At 39.6% G+C, this 9,413-nt stretch overlaps 1 pseudogene; it reads left to right on the top strand.

The window, feature by feature from the left end:
• Positions 1–7,574: 7,574 nt before the first annotated feature.
• Positions 7,575–8,120, top strand: LOC147729824 (lecithin retinol acyltransferase pseudogene; annotated as a pseudogene).
• Positions 8,121–9,413: the final 1,293 nt, after the last annotated feature.

Genomic DNA, 9,413 nt, shown 5'->3' with positions numbered 1-9,413 from the left:
GGCACCATCCCGCCTGAAAATAAATATGCAGGAAAAAGACACGCTAAGTTATTGGCTACTCATGGTTTGCTAAGATCCCCCTTTTTCCTATGTCAGTTTTTCCTTGCAAACCAGCAGTCATTCGATGCAAGTGCCAATATTACTTGACAAGATCTAGTTGGATTTGAAGGTAAATGTGCCATTTTCAAGCGAGTTAAGTATTACACTCTTTGCCTCCTGACTTTGAAATTCGATTACATTTGGCAGTCGTTTTAACTCCTGCAAAAAATCCAAATTTTAACGTGAAAATCCACATACAAATAATTGTAAAGTAAATGTAATAATCGTATTATTGAAGATTAGCAGGAAGATGGTGTAAGAAAACGTAGCACTTTTGCAGACCATTCATCACATTGCTACAGGGCATAGGGAGCTGAAGCTAGAAATGTTAAGACGTGAAATTTATGTTATGAAATTTCATGTTATGGTACGAAATGTTATGAAATAAAATGCCATTTAAAGAAATGTCACCAAATGGACTGTTATGAAATTAAATGCTAAATTATGTTATGAAATGTCATGTTAGTCATGTTATGTTATGTAATGTTATAACATGTTATGAAATTAATTATCATGATATGAAATGCTATGTTTCATTATGTTATGAAATGTAATGTTATGAAATGTTACTTCATGATATGTTATAACATTTTAAATGATGTTTTCTTATGTAATACGATGATATATAATGTTATGAAATGGTAAATTATATTTTGTTATGTTATGTTTTGTAATAAGTCATGAAATGTTATGTTATGAATATTAAATGTTTGAAATCATATTCTATGTTACGAAATGTTTTGTTATAAAACGTTATGAAATGAAATTGTGTGTTATATCATCAAATGTTATAAAATGTTATGTTATTTTGTGTTATGTTGCTTTGTTATTTTATGTTATATTTACTTGTGTAGTGCACAACTCACCTGGGAGAGTATTCTGGTGCTGAAGTACGTGTTGTATGGGCTGACTAATGGCTGGGGGTAGGTGAAGAGCCAGGTCTTCACTTTCTTGTGAAATTCAAGAACTGAAGAGGTGTCTCTGATCTGCAGGTAGGTTATTCCAGGCTTTAGGAGAAAGGTATGAGAAAGCACGACCGCCGGTTGTTTTCATATTTTAGCCCATTTTACTGCTACTTTATGTATTTTATCACATTTGATTGCCACATTATGGGGCCGATCAGGATGGCGGACGGACTTGCGTCCGTCCGCCACCCTTGAGGAGGAGGGAACGTCCGCAGGGGCTGCGGCGTTCCCTCCGTCCTGATTAGGATGTGACCGCCAGGGTGGCGGTCACATCCTCATTATTTAACATTGCGGCGGGTGCAGCTTCAAGCTGCACCCGCCGCAATGTTAAAATAGCATGTGTTACATTTACATGCACAAAGCGGCAGGGACCGCACGGTGCCTGCCGCTTTGTGCACGCAAATGCAGGGGGGTACCATAGGTACCCCCCATGTGCACCCCCCACCCCCCCATTCACCCAGGGGGCCCGCAACGGGCCCCCAAAGTGAATGTCCGTATGCTTTTCCATGGCGGAAAAGCCGCCGTGGAAAAGCAGTTTTACACAAACATCATAATATGGCGGACGGTGTCTCATAGACACCGCCTGCCATGTTATAGCTTTTCCGCCGCGGTCGGAAGCCGACCGCGGCGGAAAAGCGGCGGACGGAATTCCAGACCCACCAGCCATCCTAATTTGGCGGTGGGTCTTTGGTGACTCCGCAGAGGATTTTCCGCCTCCTCCGGGCCGGAGGTGGCTTCCGCCGGCCCGGAGGAGGCGGAAAATCCTCCATCCTGATCGGCCCCTAAGTCTTCTGGAAGATTGGACTCAAACCTCTTGTCTCTCATGGTAGAGAACTTAGAGGTTGGTTCAATGGGAAGTTACTTTCCATTGGCTGAGGTATCTGCATGGGATTATTGGGTGAAATGTTCTATCCCATCCTCGCAACATAGTCTAGCAGCCTTTGGCTTGAGATACACAAACCTTCTTTCTAAGTCAGATACCTCTTGGACACCACCCATGTCTTTTGGCCTCTGTAATATGGAAACACATATCTGCATTTTATTCAGTGTCCTCAAGATATTCATTACAAGTAACAAATTAACATTCAGGCATAGAGGGCACGATTCCGATTCTGTAGAATTACCGTCCGTACGAATCGTATCCGGAGCCGTCTCCGTACGACTTGTACACACGCTGTACGACCCGACGAGTACGATCCAGGCCGGGGTATCAGGACGCGAGTCGTACGGTCCACGTCAGGTAAGGGCGATTCGTACAGAAAAGCGCACAATCACATACACACCGTACGGCGCGTACCCTCCATGATCGCAGGGGTTCGGCGCGTACCTAAAGGTACCTAAAGGTAGCAGAATCAGTGTTGGAATATCCCTTGCATTTTGATCCACAACAATTATTACAGCAGGACCCTGAGAGAAGGAAACAAGAAGTGACAATGAGCAGAACTTACCAACAAACCCTAAGAGGAACCAGGAATTCCAGAATGCTAGTGAAATGAACAGAGACCTTAAGTAGCTGTTATGGTGTAATGATTGCAATTGGGAAGATGTTACCAAGGTACCTAGAACATGTCCTGGGCAGTTGTTGTGTTTCTTATATTGGAACAAATCTTAAATACTGCAGGGCCTTACATCCCACTCAGAGCTGACATTTTGCTTCAAAACGTTTCAACATAAGTATATGGGGAATGCCACTTCCCCAGAGTTACAAAAAAAAAAGAAAAATACATGCTTTTTTGTCAATCTCTCTTGGTGGTCAAGTTCATTGAGAGATTATAAAGATGAAATAGTGTTAAAAGTTCCACACTACGGAAATGTCATACCTCAGCACTTTCAATGGAAGAAACATAGAGTTGTATGTATTTACATATTTCCTTTACATATTTCTGATGGTTTGGTCTGGGAGATGATCAAGAACCATTGTCTTTTCCTAAAGTTTATGCTCAAGAACTCCAAGCAATCCTTTGTCTTTGGGTTCACTGTAGTCTTGGTGGTTCAGCGACTAAATATCAAGGGACAGAATATCGACTGCCCAAAATATCAGCTCAATAATATTGAGGGACACAATATAGAATCCCTTTCTACAAACAGGTAGGTACTAAAATATTGAGTACAAAACATCAATAGTTAAAATAGAGTTATCTAAAATACCGAATTTTTAAATGTATTAAGAATAATATAAAAGTAATTAAATAATAAACACAATTAAATAAAACATAGTTACAATAATGTAAATAAGTATACATTGAAAAAATAATTAATGTAATGTAAAAAAACATACCTTTTTTTAAACATATATATTCAATTAATAATATTATACAATAATTATTAATCTTAATTATAAAATATTTAAAACATTAATAAAATATATTTACATATATATAAATAAACCTATTATCTAAATATAAAAATAAATATCATATAATAATTTAAATAATTAAAGTAATTCTTTTTATGTTAATTAGTAATTTACACTACATTAAATATAACAAAAATTAAAAACATTACATAGCTAAGGGAATAAAATTAGTATTCACACTCCAACAAGTGCAAAAGTAGAGAATTTGTTGGATAGTGGGAGGGTAAAAATTACTATTCCCACTCCAGAGAGTGCAACAGTAGGGAAAGCGTTGGACAGCGGGAGGGTAAAAATTACTATTCCCAAACCAGAGAGTGCAACAGTAGGGAAAGTAATGATATAATATTTAAATAATAATTACCAATTATCAATACCAGTTAAAAATGAATTACAATTAATTACCAATTACAAATTATTTAATACATAATTAATTATAAATACCAACACATATTATTTATAAAAAATAAATACTGATTAATAATTAATTAACAACCAAATAATTTTCAATACCAGTATGTAATGAGTAGGAAAAGAATTAACAATTAATTAATTAACAATACATTTTTTATCAATACACAAAAATAATTTCAATAATTATTTAATTACAATTACATCACTTCCCACCCTATTCCCCTATAACCCTATAACCCACAACCCACTCCAAATAATACATTAATACAATCAACATAATTATCGATTAAACAATTAATTAAAATGAATTACCAATTAATAAAAGATAATACCCAATTCATAATCAATTAACAATCAATTAATTATCGACACATATAAATATAAATAAATATTTACTTAATTACAATTAAATTACTTCCCACCGTATTCCCCTATAAACCCACAACCCACTACAGAACTAAAACGCAAAATTAAATTACAAATAATTCATAATTCATAAAAGTTACTATTTAATTTACTATAATTAAATTACTTCCCATCCTATTCCCCTATAAACCCACAACCTGCTACAGAATTACATTATGCAAAAATTAAATAACATAAAATTCATTACTTTAAAAAAAAGAAACATACATTACAAAAATAATATATAATTTTAACACATATACTAGCATACATAATACTAAAATAAAATTCGATATTATGGAACAATATTTCTAAATTCGATATTATAGAAAACTATATTTCTAAATTTGATATTATGAAAATCAATATTTATTGCCTCAAATTCGATATCCTATACAACTATATTTTGGGAATTCGATATTTTGACCTCTCTATATTTTTTATTCGATATTCTGGACAGTCGATATTCTAACTTCGATATTTTGGGTGTTTACCAGTCTTGGTACCTACAGGAAGAGGTATTTGGCCCCCACCTGAACTAAAATTACCCCTTGCCTTCTTCTTTGCCTTGGAGGTGATGGCTCGGATCCGCATGTTCCTGATTGAGGCCCAGTGCAGGAAATGAGGGGGATCCTACTAGATCTAATTTGCCAACATGGGAATATGTTCAGGGGCACCTGCCATTTGTCTGTTTTGTGTTAAAAACGGCATCATTCCGGATGAGTCATCAGCACCCTTTTTGTTCATCCAGGTTGGTAGATAGAGCTAGATGGAGCCTTGCACCTTGTTGCCAGTTCAATGCAGGGAAACAAAAGGCCCTCAGCTTGTTGTCACTTCACAGGCACTTAAGGGACAGACTGAGATCTGGATGATAGCTTTTGACTTTTCCAACTCATGCATGGAAGAGATAATCATCCCTTTAAGATTGCCACATATCTCTGTCTGCATGAGTAAATATACTAATAACCATTTACTGATCAGGTACTCCTTTACTTTACTTTATTGAATTTCTTTCATAGTGTTACGCAATTCAAAAGTATGGTGTCAGAGTGATTTGTATCCCAGAGATATTATACAGAGACCTATACATCATACAAATGTGTAAATTAATATACAGGAAATTGCACATACTACAGTGAGGGTTACAATTGGTAGCTGCCACATATCATCCGTAGTGGTAGGTGTTACTTGTTAAATGTTTTAGGTAGTGAAAAACCCAAAATCTGAAAAAGCTGTATAGGGGGTCTATCTAACTCAGTGATTGGGGTTGTCTTCACTAGTAAGTCATTATCATTACCCTAAGTAGGAAAGACCAGAAAAAGTTGAACCTTTGCAGTACCTGGAGCGTTGATTGCAAAAAGAATGCCCACAATGCACACTACAACTCTGAGAGACATGCCCATGGTGGGGCATCGTTCCAGGGGTAGATGGACGCCAGCTCTGGGTACGCTTCTGACAGATGTACAATGGGAACACTATTGTACGAGCACAAAAGAGGTCTCCATGAAAGGGAGACATAGACTATGCCATTGCAACTATCTCCTGTGGGTCTATTACACTCCAGACAGATTGCACAAATATGGGGGAGGGGCAGCGATGGATGTGAAAGATGTAACACTCCTGAAGCTGATTTTATGCATCTGGCATGGGACTATTAGGTGATCGCTGAATACTGGAGCCGGCTGTTCCAATCCTTAAACAACATTGAGGGCCTGACACTGCAGACTGAGGCCTGAGAACATTACTGGGTTATGCCAGACTAGTACCTAACCACAGGAGTTCATTGGACTGGCCCTGCTCTTGGGAAAGCATTGAGTTGCTATGGCATGGGTAGGGGACACCCCTTCCCCCACCGCAGACAAATGGTTTATGAACCTAGCGACTTCCAGCACAAACTCAGAACTATACTGTGCACTACCTACCTACTACCTGTAGGATTACGCCCTAGAGACACATGGGACCCACTGCGAACCTATCTTGCTGGACAGGTAAGAAATAAGAACAAGCATTTGCAAAGCAATAGGTCTCGCATTAGGAATGTTTGAGCTATTGGTATGGTAAATGACGCATTTTTTATTTATGTGTTGGTTTTGATAATAGAAAAATTAATAGCTTTGTCATTTACAATGCCAATAGTTTTAACTTTCGCAAATGTGATACCTATAGCATTTGTAATGCAATATGTGTTGTATTTACGTGACTTACATGTATTGATATTACAAATAAAAATGGCTTTTAATTTTTTTAAAAATAAATACTTAAATAAAAGTTATTGTAATTTATAATGGCAATAGCTTTTGTAAATAACTTTTGTGAAGATTATGTTCATTGTATTTTATTGTGACGAAAATCCAAGAACAGAAGTTATGTTAGTATGAATTTGTAGAGCGCACGTTCACCCAAGGGTTTCTTGGCGCTGTGTGCCGCTGGGGAACCCGTCCCGGCTTTCCCTGTGAGATGGTCTCTACTAGGCATCCCCAAGGTGAAGCCAGGCATCCCTGGCAGCGAGGGGGCCGTTGTGGAGATTAAGCAAGCTATTGCCCAGAGTTGCAGTGTGGGACCCATGGTTAGAGAAGCACCGAGGCGAGATTTATCGAGCCCGCTGACATTGGTTCCGTAGTGAAATATTAACATCTTTTTGTGACATTTGTAATAAAGCTTGAAACATTGAGAGAACATATTTGAACCAGTTGTTGAATGGTTGCACAGATTGATGTTGTGGTGGCGACAAATGATGCAGTGGCGTTCAGTGATGCTGTGGTAGCGCATAGTGATGTTGTGGTGCCTCTGAGTGATGCTGTGGTGGTCCTGAGTGATGCTGTGGGGATGCAATAGATAGATAGAGTGAGGGCGATAGATAGATAGATAGATAGATAGATAGATAGATAGATAGATAGATAGATAGATAGATAGATAGATAGATAGATAGATAGATAAGAGTGAGGGCGATAGATAGACAGATACATAGAGTGAGGGCGATCAATAGATAGATAGAGTGATAGCAATAGATAGAGTGAGTGCGATAGATAGACAGATAGAGTGAGGGCGATTGCTAGATAGACAGATAGATAAAGTGTATTTATGTTGTATTGAGAAGAGTGTAATTATGTGGCGTGTAATTATGTGGCACTGAGTGGTATTTGGAATGCCTGTTGCATTGAGTGCAGTGTAATTATGTGGCATGTAATTATGTGGCACTGAGCTTTGGATTTGTGACTACACACTGATATGGATATTCCATTGCAGTTTGCATTGTTATTTGAACCAACTGGTACTGAAGCAATATGCTGCTTGAATAACTAGTTGCAAAACGTCATTACTCCTGCAGCGAGGGAAGGATGAAATCCTCGTTGCTGGAAGTGTTGGCTTTCATTACTGAGAAAGTGCTGCTGATTTCCAACTTCAAACTGTTGCCCTCAGATGAGGTATTTATTGCCATTCACTACAATGTGTCCATATACAAAAGGGGGGACCTGCTATAGGTGTTCCCCGCACCCTCTTTGTCCACTTTGGCATCTACCTGGGGGAGGACCAGGTGGCCCACACGATGCCGGATATCCTGCCCCTGCTGTCTGAAGACCCGTCACTGCTGCAGAAGGTGGTGACCAACAAGCGGCTGGGGGTCCTGGCCAAGGCGGCCAGTGTGCGGGTGGACTCGGTGCACGACTTCGCCTACTTCGCCTCCTGGTCAACCACCTGGACCGGAGTTTCCCACAGGGGGCGTGCCCGCGGAGGAGGTGGCGCAGCAAGCCAAGCAGCTGGTGGGGGGCGTGGAGTACAGACTGCTGTTGAACAACTGCGGGCACTTTGAGACCCTCTGCAGGTATGGTAGCCCAACCAGCCTCCAGACCGAAAAGGTAACGCTATGTGTGACCCGCTTTTAGCATATTTGTAGGGGACTGCGTTACGAGAAAATAGTTGCATTGAAGCGCACTAAAATAGTGGCATTTGTCCAAAATCACACGTCATGGGATAGCTGGGATTAAACCGCAGGGTTTCTGAGAAAAAAAAGAAAGGCCAGCACTTTTCCTTCTAGATTGCACATATTTGGATCCTGCAGAAGTTGAGCAGGCCTTTCATTCACCCGAGTCGATCAATAACAAGGGTAGCTGTAATGCCCAATATTTACAGGTAGTCATAACGCTAAAATGAGGTGCCAACGGTTATGTACAAAGTCGACTTATATTGATATGCTAAACAGAGAATGTATCTTGAGTTTTCAGAACACGTTTTAGTGTGTATACTCTCTCTAGAGCTCTGGAGTTGTTTTCGTCTCATTTGGCGCTATCAAATTTCGTATACACAAAATAAAACAGTGGGACTATGGATGAATGGGTAGCATTCAAAATAGTTGTCTTCTAGTTAGATGGTAGTAGCTACGTCATCTTGAGAAACAAGTAGTTTTAACATTGCCACAACGTCCATGCATATCATTTTTTGTCTTTTTTGAAAGTATGCTCATTGTTGGGAGGTTCTCTTGTGAGTCTGGAGGAGCAACTCTTGGTGGCGCCCAGCCCAAGTGGCTTCTGGTGGTGGCACAGCGCCATGCTCTTCTTAAAACACGTTCAATAGGTGGTTGTTACCTGTGACACTAACAGTCCGTGAACTTTAGCTGCCTTTGATGAATCTTTAAGGACCAATTAATAATGGCGGCTACTCGGGTGCACAATGGGGGACAGGTCCTTCCGAATAGCACGTGCATGCTACAGATACCAGAGACGTCACCTCTAGGCACCACCCCAATAAAGCAATAAATTTGCCAGGCCATTTACCAGGCCTGAGGAGAAGCTGCATTTAAAAAAACAATACATTTGTGTGGATCTTTGGCAGATGTTGGGGCATTAGGCACGTGCGCACACACAAACAAACCAGGGATGTTTACACTCGTACCTCTTAAAATCCGCATTATCTTGTAACCTGTTCCCAAATGGCAATCATACCAAGTGTAGAGCCATTCAGAGTCCCAGCCTCGAGTTAAAAAACAAGCTCTCTGCTCCGCTGCTGCTTTATGTTTCGAGCGCGCCACAAAGAACAGAAACGGAAGAGTGCGGCTAAAGGAACAAACACACACCCCTTTGATGATGCAACGCCATTCCAAGGTCGTGTAGAAACATAGTGGAACATATTTTTCGTTAGACCGAAGGTGGTTATGGACTGACAGCAAAGAAAGACTGAGT

This window comes from Lissotriton vulgaris, chromosome 2_1 (genome assembly GCF_964263255.1).
Source record: "Lissotriton vulgaris chromosome 2_1, aLisVul1.2, whole genome shotgun sequence".
NCBI classification, from domain to species: Eukaryota; Metazoa; Chordata; class Amphibia; order Caudata; family Salamandridae; genus Lissotriton; species Lissotriton vulgaris.
The sequence above is the reverse complement of the archived record's forward strand: the minus strand, read 5'-3'. Positions and strand labels throughout refer to the sequence as shown.